The sequence below is a fragment of the Misgurnus anguillicaudatus genome, chromosome 2 (assembly GCF_027580225.2).
Source record: "Misgurnus anguillicaudatus chromosome 2, ASM2758022v2, whole genome shotgun sequence".
Classification (NCBI taxonomy): Eukaryota; Metazoa; Chordata; class Actinopteri; order Cypriniformes; family Cobitidae; genus Misgurnus; species Misgurnus anguillicaudatus.
Window position 1 is genome coordinate 9,638,199 of NC_073338.2, and position 11,772 is coordinate 9,649,970.

Below are 11,772 nucleotides of genomic sequence, written 5' to 3' on the forward strand. Positions count from 1 at the left end.
ACTTAGCGCTGGTCATTTGTTTGTCGGAAGCAGCAACAGTAACTAAGGGGGGCGGGGCTTGGCGAAAGGCTAATTTGCAGTCACTTTGTCGCATCGCTCAGCATTTGCATAAAATAGCATTCTTGTCTATTTTGGCCCCATCTTGCTTGGGGGAGTGGCGAGCTCCTCGCTGACAAATGGCCATTCCTATTGAAAATGAATAGTAGCCTGTCGCTCTGTCTCTTGTAGCTAATGTGTGAGGGGTGATGAACTGTTTGTATTTTTCACGTATTTTGACATGTGGCACAACGCATATAGGTTCACATGAAGCGGAACACATATTTTGACATGACGATGCACACAATTGATGATCATAGGTGTGATTGGCAAAGGACAAAAAAGCAGGAAAATATACGACACACCTACCATGACGTGGCGACATACATATGCACACATGCACGCACGCGCACACACACACACATTTATATAAAATGAAATACAGTTGAAATATAATTTGGGCTCAAAGTTGATCGATCTGAGTGGCCAATCGTCAATGCGTGGGCAAGTGCCACCCTTACAATTATGTAGCCTTGCCACTGCATCAGACTGAACAAAATCATTTTGTGCATTTAAAAGTAAATACATCAATGTGGTGCATTTTGAGAGTAAAAATATTAGGATTTTTATGTTCTTCTAAACAAATGTATGCCCTTTTAGTAAAATCTTTGGTTGCATATGGTAATAATAAGGCACAAAAGCCACATACACAATTTGATAAATGGGATTCGCTATTGGTCAAAACATGTTTAACGTTTATAGAATAATTAGTGGGGGCATTTAATACAGATTAATTATTGATTACAACATTTGTTACTTAATTCAAATGTTATGACTTTCTGGAAAGGCAGTCAAGTGCATTTGTCTTTTGCATAGTTCTTTTGGCACAGTCGAGCTACGCGTTTCACACACACACACGCGCACGCACACACAGGCAAACCAGATCCATGAATGTGTGTGTTTGACATTATATTATTCTGTAATCACAAGCATTATTGCCAGATTCACAAACCATTAAGAGGAGCAAATGCGTGTGTTCGTCAAGATGACGTTGGATCTGATTCACGTAACTTATCCACACTATTCCTACGCCCCATGACGCTTTGCGCGAATTGTGGGTGCGACTTCCGGCGCGTACTGTCACTGGACCAGAGCCGGTGATTTTCATGATGATTACGGTCATAATTTCATGTATGAAACAGTATGAGGATGAAATTAAGAAGTGTCCTGATACATCAAGATATATTCAATAGTTTCATGTTGTTCCTCGGGGGTGACGGGTCTTCAATGTGCAAATATAAAAGCACAGAGACATGCCGTATCTCTACAGTGGGACAGTCAGTCGAGTGTTTAATACATGGAATATACAGAGACTTCTTGTTTTTAACCTTTTCAGGTGATGATTTAAAATGTCACAACTGTCCCTCTGGTGTGAATTTTTTTTAAACGGCAATTTTTATCGACTTATCGAGTTTTTATGGCTACACATCAAGCTTCACGCGATCCGACAGCAGCAGTAACTTATGCTTCTCATTCAACACAATGTAAGTTATTTAAACAAACCGTAATAAACATATTAAACTCCTATTACATGTTTTCAGTTTTCGTTTTATGAAAATATTATACATGTAGCCCAGCTAGGGTTATATTAAGCTTAATTTGTTATTTTTTTATGTGATTGTGCATTTATGATTGTTGGCTGTCCAAATAGTATCATAATTGTGTCTGTGTATACTGTGGAAATAATTGTGTACTTCCCCTTTAAGAGTTTTTGCATGTATAAGGTTTGGTAGTAATGCACTGGCTCAAAACGTGTCCGTGCCTAGCAAGTTTTTTTATTTTTTTGTGATTCGCCGTTTTACCTCTTAATCCCGCCTCTCTGCATATACAGAGAATTATGATTGGATAGAGGGAGAGTTGAGGACTGCCGATGGAAGAGAGAGGTCTGTGTTTGTTTGCTCCTGTAAGTTTGAGTTGGATATAGATTAATAACCACTAGCAAAGTGTGTTAAATGTCTATATTTGGCGAAAAAAGTGTTATCTACGTCGACTATCTACTTTATTTAGTTGTTTGCTCTGTTTAAGAGTAAAAGTTACGTTTACTTCTTCTGAGTCTGCTGTACAGCGTAGCCCGAAGCTACGCTATTTATAGCGATTTAGCACGAAAACATTCTACAGGACTGCTTTTCAACAGTACTGCGGTGCATTCAGTATTTAATTATCGTGGTGAAGAGAAATTCATGGACCCGTTGTGACGCTACGTTGGACGTGGTTCGGGGTGTCGTTGCCATGGTAATGGAGGATCGCGCTGTTGTTCTGTAGAGGAGGCAGAGAAACTACAGACAGATCTACTGCTTTGTAAGAGAGGATTTCGTGTTTCAACCACCTTGGAAGCTATTCAGGTGATTTGTTTATTGTTTTATTTTAGCTCGTAAGAGTGAAGAGGCCATTTTCAAGTTTTAAAGGCCACCACGCTCCCCAGCAACTTTCAGGCCTGCTACAGGTTAGGGTTTTTTACTGGTTTGTGTGTGTGGGCCCACGCATATGATTTTGACTGAGTTACAATATTGTGTATTCTATTTACCTGGAGTTTTGGTTATCAATACTTTTGTTTATGTTCCTGAAGTGATCTAAATATATGTGTAACACATCTGATCACATTGTTTACTTGGGGTTTGATACTTTTAATGATTGATGCAATTTATTGTAACGAATCAGACATCTTTTTTGAGTATTGTGAAATATAACCTGTGAACCTCTGAGCAGGTAGTTTAAAGGTTTATACAGAGAAAAAAGAAACACACAACAGGTTTACTTTTATTTTTGCTTTATTGATATTTTTGGGGTACCTATATACAAACAATTATTTTTATATTTCTATTTTGTACATAAATAAATGTAATTTAGTTTACTTACCTTTTGAGTTTGTTGAAGTCTGGTGATAACTTACTGCAGCTAGTGTGTACACTGAATAATTAAGATTACCAGTAGACAAAAATACTTTAGGAAGGAAAGTAATAACCCATTAAAGAGACAAAAGAGAACCCGGTCCTCCACCTAATTATAGTTTACGGGTAGGGGGCGCTACATAAAATGGTGGCCAGTACGGGGATTTTTCCTTCCTTAATCCTGTAAAAGCACAAAATACACAGTAAAAGTAAGCTCTAAGTTACCCTTTGAGCTCATTTAAGTTGATTGATAAACACCTGCCTCAGGTTCAAGCATGGCCTTTAAAAGTAACCCTCTTTTACTTGCTGAGCTTTCTAAGTGGTGTAAGGAGGCAGAAATTGAGGAGGCTCATGCTATCTTGCTAGTAGGAGTACCAGCAAACACTGAAGTGTCATACATTGAAGATACTGTGCAAACTGTAAAAGCCCTAGGAAGAGTAAGAGTTAGAGACACTAAATTGGGGCCTAGTCCTGGTTCCCTTTTGATCTTATGTGAGTGTAAGGAGGTCATAGACCCAAACCGTGTTCCAGCTGAACTGTTGCTAGCAGATGGAGAACAGTCATGGAAAGTGATAGTGGCGCCTGTTGACATTCCCACTTCTGAGTTTTCCAAAAAATTTGAAATGTTCCTAACTGCTGAAGGAAAAACTATGACTGACATACAGGCATTATTTGCTCCAACCCATGCTGCTTCCCCTGAGTCCATTATACGTGCGGTGGGCGAGCTTCTGGAAAAGACCTCTAAACCTCCCGGGGAAACCAATGCTTACCGACGATTGCGTACCTTTTCAGGCATTATTCCAACCCCAGCTGGAGAAGAAAGCCTAGAAAATTGGATAGAACAGGCAAGGCTAATGGCTGATGAGTGTGAGTGTTCAGAAAAAGAGAAACGTAGAAGGATTATGGAGAGTTTAAAAGGTCCAGCCCTTGACATTATCAAAGCTGTTCGTTTTTCAACTCCTGCAGCAAGCGCTTCTCAATACTTGGAGGCATTAGAAAACACATTTGGAACTTCTGAGTCAGGGGAGGACCTCTACTTTGCCTTTCGTCTCTTACGTCAACACCCTGGAGAAGCTTTATCGGATTTTCTGTGTCGGATAGAAAAATCGTTATCTAAAGTGGTAAGAAGAGGAGGATTGAGTCCCCAGATGATGGACAGGACCAGACTTGAGCAGCTGATCCGAGGAGCAGTTGAGGCTGATCTGATGCTTTTGCAGTTAAGACTGAGGGAGAGGAGAGAACAGCCACCCACTTTCTTAGCACTGCTTAATGAAATCAAAGAAGCGGAGGAAAATGAAGCCGCCCGGCATAAAATCAAGGCATCGGTGAAGCAGATACAATTAAAGAGTGAAACTACACTTGACTCATCTGTGGTCAGACAACTCCGAGCAGAGATTCAAGAGCTAAGATCAAGATTTGGGGATGATCCAAAACCAGTTTCTGTTTCTGCGATGAGAGTTAACCAGAAAGACAAGCAGGATAAGAAAAAACCTGAAACACAAGGAGAATCAGAGGTACAAATGTTAAAGAAGCAAGTTCAGCAACTGCAACAACAGTTAACAGTTATGAGCATCAGCTCCTCTAATCAGTCCCAACAAGCTCTGACAAATCCAAGGTCAGTTCCAGGGTACAACAGAGAGATGTCTGTTAGGAACAAAGCTGATTTCTTCTGTTATCGATGTGGTGAGGATGGACACATCGCCACTAAGTGTCAAGCACCAGAAAACACATCCCAAGTAATACAAAAGTTGGTTCGTGCGCTTCGGAAAGCTAAAAATGAAAAGAACCAGATGACTGAAGCCAGTACTACTCACAGCAGTTCAGACTGTTTCTCTAAAAGAAGTCAAATTGAGGTATGTGGGATAAGTCAAGTTCCCAGGGGTTTAGTGGGCCCTGCCTCAACCATTTCTGTGAAGTTAAATGGATGTCCTTGTCAAGCTTTACTGGATAGTGGGTCCCAAGTAACCATCGTGTTTGACCAATGGTACTCAAAACACTTATCACAGCTACCACTGCACCCACTCACTGGATTGTCCATCTGGGGACTGAGTTCTTCGAGTTACCCATACAAGGGGTACATCATAGTTGATGTTTTGCTTCCTGCTTCAATCACAGGAGTGAAAGAAAAGGTTTCCATTCTCGCTTTGGTCTGCCCTGAACCCCAAGGCCCTCAGCAATGTCCTGTAATAATTGGAACGAATGCAAGCTTCTTTAAACGTCTGACCTTGCTCAACCAGGATGTTAATGACAATCAAGTAAATTCAATGAGAATCCAGCTCTCAACCCCCCAGCCCTGCTTAAAAGAGGAAGTTTTTGAGACAGCTGAAGGACAAGTAAAGTGGAGAGAACCAGGAGTCCTGACTATCCCTTCAGGAAGTGAAAGGTATGCAGAGTGTAAAGTGGAGAGTGAGAAACCACTGAGAAAAGAAATTTTTCTTGTGGAAACCCCTGCAGAGAGTTCGCTTCCAGCTGGACTGTTTATTCCTCCGACCATTCTGCCGTCCTCTGCCATTAATGTGAACAACTTCAGAGTGCTGATCTGCAATGAGACCTCTAAAGACATTAGTATCCCCTCAGACACAGTTATCGCAAAGGTTTTTCCCACTGATACTGTTACAGTTACCCCAGAGGTTCCAGCTGTCACAAAAAGGTTAGGTCCTAAAGTATTCAACTTTGAAGATTCGCCGATTCCTGCTGATTGGGAAAAAAGACTTAGAGAGAAACTAGCAGAACGTGGAAACGTGTTTTCAGTTGAGGAGTGGGATGTTGGACGTGCCAAAGGTGTGAGGCATAACATCAGACTAAGTGATTCCCGTCCATTCAGGGAACGATCTAGACGGATTGCCCCCGCAGATATTGATGATGTCAGGCGTCACATAAAGGAACTGTTGGCTGCAGGCATCATAACAGAATCCAGGAGTCCGTATGCCTCCCCAATAGTTATTGCAAGGAAGAAGAACGGAGCCATTCGTATGTGCATAGATTATCGGACATTGAATGCTAGGACAATCCCTGATCAGTACACCACTCCAAGAATGGATGATGCGTTGGACTCTCTCTCTGGAAGCAGATGGTTCTCTGTATTGGACTTGCGCAGCGGCTATTATCAAATTGAGATGGCCGATGAGGACAAAGAAAAAACAGCATTCATCTGTCCTCTAGGTTTTTATCAGTTCGAACGCATGCCGCAAGGGATCACTGGGGCTCCCGCAACATTTCAGCGGCTAATGGAGAGAGCTGTTGGAGATATGCATCTGCTCCAGGTCATTGCTTACCTTGACGACCTCATTGTCTTTGGGCGTACTTTAGAAGAGCATGAGGAGAGACTGCTGAAGGTGTTGGATCGGCTGGAGGAATACGGGCTCAAGTTGTCCATAGACAAGTGTCAGTTTTGTCAGCCGCAAGTAAAATATGTGGGACACATTGTATCTGCTGCGGGGGTAGCTCCTGACCCTGAAAAAGTGAATGCCGTGTCAGATTGGAAGATGCCTCATGATTTGAAGTCGTTAAGATCCTTTCTAGGATTTTGTGGGTTCTACAGACGCTTTGTTAAAAACTACTCTGCCATAGTGAGACCCCTCACTGATTTGACCAGAGGCTATTCCCCGGCCAAAAGTGGAAATAAAGCAGTACAGAAAGGCAAGTACTACAGTGAGTCAGAGCCATTTGGTGAACGTTGGGACCAACAGTGCACAGAGGCCTTTCATAATATCATATATTGCCTTACACATGCCCCTGTACTGGCATATGCCGATCCAGCTAAACCTTATGTCCTACATGTTGACGCGAGCCTGAGTGGATTAGGTGCCGTGTTGAATCAGGAACACCCAGAAGGCCTGAGGCCGGTCGCATATGCCAGCCGAAAATTGAGTGTGGCCGAAAGTCACTATCCAATCCATCAGTTGGAATTTCTGGCCCTCAAATGGGCTATTGTGGATAAGTTCCATGATTACTTGTATGGGGCCAAGTTCACCGTCCAGACCGATAACAACCCCCTCACTTATGTGTTGACCAGTGCTAAGCTTAGTGCTACAGGACATCGGTGGCTGGCTGCCTTGGCCACTTACAATTTCAGCCTTCAGTACAAGCCCGGCCGTCTCAACATTGATGCAGATGCCTTGTCTCGCTATCCTATTGAAACATCTCAAGAATGGGTGGACCTACCACGGTCAGGGGTGAGGGCCATCTGTCAGCTTGGCGATACTTACCACTCTGAAGAATCTAGTGGCAGGTTAGTGGATCAATTGGGGGCTACTTCAAATGTCATTCCATCAGTATACGTTTGTCCTGTGCAGTTGGAAATGGGACACAAGGAGCAGTTGACAAATTCTGAATTGACACTATCACAAGAGAAAGACTCCATCATTGGACCTGTGAAACGGGAAGTGGAAAAAGGAAATACCCTTACTGTAACAAAGAGTTCTAATCCTCGGGAGACTCTTTTACGGCAACAAGGTGCAAAGTTGGCGATTCGACACAATCTCTTGTTCAGAATTACCAAAATTTCCAATGGAAAGGAGAGACAGCAGCTAGTTTTGCCAGAAAAGTATCATATGCAGGTGTTACATTCTCTTCATGACGAGTCAGGTCACCTGGGAATAGAAAAGACGACAGAGCTTTGTAAAGATCGTTTTTACTGGCCACACATGAACAAAGATGTGGAACAATTTGTAAAGGAATGTGGACGATGCATTGCTAGAAAGAGTTTACCACAACGCTCAGCTTACTTGAATCATATCAGCAGCAGTGGCCCATTGGATCTGATTTGCATTGATTTCCTGTCTATTGAGCCTGATGCGAAGGGAATTGCCAACATACTGGTCGTAACTGATCATTTTACCCGCTACGCTCAGGCCTTTCCTGCAAAAGATCAGCGAGCAGTAACAGTAGCCAAGATTCTTGTGGAAAAGTTTTTTGTACACTATGGCTTGCCAGCCCGCATCCACTCAGACCAGGGGCGGAATTTTGAAAGTAGTCTTATCAAAGAACTTCTTGGAATCCTGGGAATTCACAAATCTAGGACATCACCGTACCACCCTCAAGGAGACCCCCAGCCAGAGCGTTTTAACCGGACCCTCCTTTCCATGCTGGGAACTCTAGATCCTGCCCGGAAAAGCCAGTGGAGCCAAAGCATCAGTCAGTTGGTACACGCCTACAACTGTACTAAAAATGAAGCTACGGGTTATTCACCGTATTATCTGTTGTTTGGCAGAGAAGCTCGTCTTCCAGTGGACATATGTTTTGGATCTTCAGTGAATGGTGAGGATGAGGTAAAACATCAGCAGTATGTTGAAAGATTGAAAAGAGAGCTGCAGCATGCCTATCAGCTGGCATCGGAGAGTTCTTCAAGGCTACAACAAAAGAACAAGAGACTTTACGACAGGAAAGTGAAACATCAAACTCTGCAGAGAGGAGATCGTGTACTTATAAGGAACTTGGCCATAACAGGAAAGCAGAAGTTACTGGATCGTTGGAATTCCTTACCTTTCATTGTCATGGAGAAACTGCCAAACTTGCCTGTATATAGAGTAAAACCCGAGACTGGTACAGGAGGTATCAGGACATTGCATAGAGACCATTTGTTGCCTATTGGAGATGGAGTGAGGATAAACTTACCTGATGAAAGGAAAGATGTCCCGAGGACAGTGAGAACCAGGGCACGAGCTGTGGAGAGAGCACAAAGAGAGCAATCTGCACAAAATCATTGTCAGTATGTAGAGCAGGCCTCTGATAGTGATGAAAGCAGCCTGAGTGACTATTTCATAGTGGAGCAAAGGAGACCACTTAACTCAATATTTACCACAGAACTGACCAAAGACAATGTAGAAGTCAGTAACAGCCCTGCTAGGGACCCTAATCAAAGGGTAGTGATGAGAAAAACCCCTGAATGTGAGGCTGAAAACCGCTATCTGCCAACTCCTGAGAGAATAGTGGATCAGGAATTAGAAGGGGGAGAGGGTCAATGCATAAATGTCCCACTAGAAGTAGAAGCTGATAAAGTTGAACTTCGTCCTAAAAGAGAAGTAAGACCAGTGAAAAAACTGAGTTATGATGAACTGGGTAAATCCTCAGACAGGCCCTTAACTCTTGTATATAGGGGTATGATAGTACAAATTGAAAATTCCCAAAGAGTGAAACAGGTTTGCAAAACATGGTGGTGCCACTCAATGGCCCAGTGTTCTCTATGTTCTAGTTTAACTGCAAATCTAAAGTTACAAGCCAAAATGAAAATGTAATGAGTTAGTCTCATGAGGACATGAGTCAATTAGAAGGGGGAGAGTGTAGCCCAGCTAGGGTTATATTAAGCTTAATTTGTTATTTTTTTATGTGATTGTGCATTTATGATTGTTGGCTGTCCAAATAGTATCATAATTGTGTCTGTGTATACTGTGGAAATAATTGTGTACTTCCCCTTTAAGAGTTTTTGCATGTATAAGGTTTGGTAGTAATGCACTGGCTCAAAACGTGTCCGTGCCTAGCAAGTTTTTTTATTTTTTTGTGATTCGCCGTTTTACCTCTTAATCCCGCCTCTCTGCATATACAGAGAATTATGATTGGATAGAGGGAGAGTTGAGGACTGCCGATGGAAGAGAGAGGTCTGTGTTTGTTTGCTCCTGTAAGTTTGAGTTGGATATAGATTAATAACCACTAGCAAAGTGTGTTAAATGTCTATATTTGGCGAAAAAAGTGTTATCTACGTCGACTATCTACTTTATTTAGTTGTTTGCTCTGTTTAAGAGTAAAAGTTACGTTTACTTCTTCTGAGTCTGCTGTACAGCGTAGCCCGAAGCTACGCTATTTATAGCGATTTAGCACGAAAACATTCTACAGGACTGCTTTTCAACAGTACTGCGGTGCATTCAGTATTTAATTATCGTGGTGAAGAGAAATTCATGGACCCGTTGTGACGCTACGTTGGACGTGGTTCGGGGTGTCGTTGCCATGGTAATGGAGGATCGCGCTGTTGTTCTGTAGAGGAGGCAGAGAAACTACAGACAGATCTACTGCTTTGTAAGAGAGGATTTCGTGTTTCAACCACCTTGGAAGCTATTCAGGTGATTTGTTTATTGTTTTATTTTAGCTCGTAAGAGTGAAGAGGCCATTTTCAAGTTTTAAAGGCCACCACGCTCCCCAGCAACTTTCAGGCCTGCTACAGGTTAGGGTTTTTTACTGGTTTGTGTGTGTGGGCCCACGCATATGATTTTGACTGAGTTACAATATTGTGTATTCTATTTACCTGGAGTTTTGGTTATCAATACTTTTGTTTATGTTCCTGAAGTGATCTAAATATATGTGTAACACATCTGATCACATTGTTTACTTGGGGTTTGATACTTTTAATGATTGATGCAATTTATTGTAACGAATCAGACATCTTTTTTGAGTATTGTGAAATATAACCTGTGAACCTCTGAGCAGGTAGTTTAAAGGTTTATACAGAGAAAAAAGAAACACACAACAGGTTTACTTTTATTTTTGCTTTATTGATATTTTTGGGGTACCTATATACAAACAATTATTTTTATATTTCTATTTTGTACATAAATAAATGTAATTTAGTTTACTTACCTTTTGAGTTTGTTGAAGTCTGGTGATAACTTACTGCAGCTAGTGTGTACACTGAATAATTAAGATTACCAGTAGACAAAAATACTTTAGGAAGGAAAGTAATATCCCATTAAAGAGACAAAAGAGAACCCGGTCCTCCACCTAATTATAGTTTACGGGTAGGGGGCGCTACATACAGTAAATAAGACATGAGCTTATGAAATTATTTGCTTAAAAAATTCATTTAAAACACAACAAAAGTAACGGTATACGTAACACATCACGAACTATTATAAACATTAACTAATAAGCAGTTAATGTCGTAGGCTATATATTATGGACTGTAATCTCATTTTTGTAATAATATAAAGTAGCAGAATAAATAAATCAGCATATTTTTATCTGCATAATATGTTGTTTTTGAATAATTATTGTATTTATTGTTCACTGTCAGTTTCTATGAAAGGTTTTACTGGATGGATGTGATGATACAGTTAATAGATGCACGTGCGCCACATAAACATTCAGTTCTTGTGCGTGTATTATAGTTAAAACAACCGTTTTGTAAAGATTTCCTGCGTTTGTATCATCTATTATGTTGACCCCTAACTGCACAAATTATGCCGATATTCCTGGATTTCATAATAAGCATTAAAATGCCAGTCAAAACGGCAGACTCGTATCCCTCGCAATAGGACTACTATTAGCTGTAGTAGCTCACCGGAAGTTTTACCCATCTGAGCTCAAGATGGCGTCGCCCGCATTTACCTCAGGAATAGTGTGGATATGCGTGCGTTAACGTAAGTGATTACAGAATAATAATGCAAGCCAACGTTTTGACACACACACGCAACTTTATATTGATATTGCGAGACAGCATTTCACCTCGACGAGAAATCTGATATTTACATTACTGGCATAGCCTGATTTGAAACGGACAGTTTTGTCAAAGCAACAAACACCTGGCGGGTTCTCTTAATTTTCTTACTATTAAAATGCTGTTTGTCTCTGCCTATTCCTTCTATCCCTGCCCAGCGCCACTGATTTAGGTCCTTTATCAATTACATTGTCTTACCTAGCCTAGGCTTCATATACATACTCTTCATCCTGCTGACAACGTTAACTTGTTATGACATCTCCGCGGGGCCGCGCGGCATCTGTAGCAGCTGGACCTCAGCCGCACCTCAAAGACCCCTCCCCATTCTACTTCTGATTGGCTAGTTTGTTAGTTTGGTTGAGA

General features: G+C 41.5%; 1 long non-coding RNA gene across 1 annotated transcript; it reads left to right on the top strand.

Moving 5' to 3' along the window:
• The first annotated feature begins 1,557 nt into the window (after positions 1–1,557).
• LOC141367294 (uncharacterized) lies at positions 1,558–11,320 on the top strand. The gene is made up of 2 exons (XR_012371617.1): positions 1,558–1,664; positions 10,732–11,320. It is a non-coding gene; the product is annotated as an uncharacterized lncRNA (long non-coding RNA).
• The last annotated feature ends 452 nt before the right edge of the window (positions 11,321–11,772 follow it).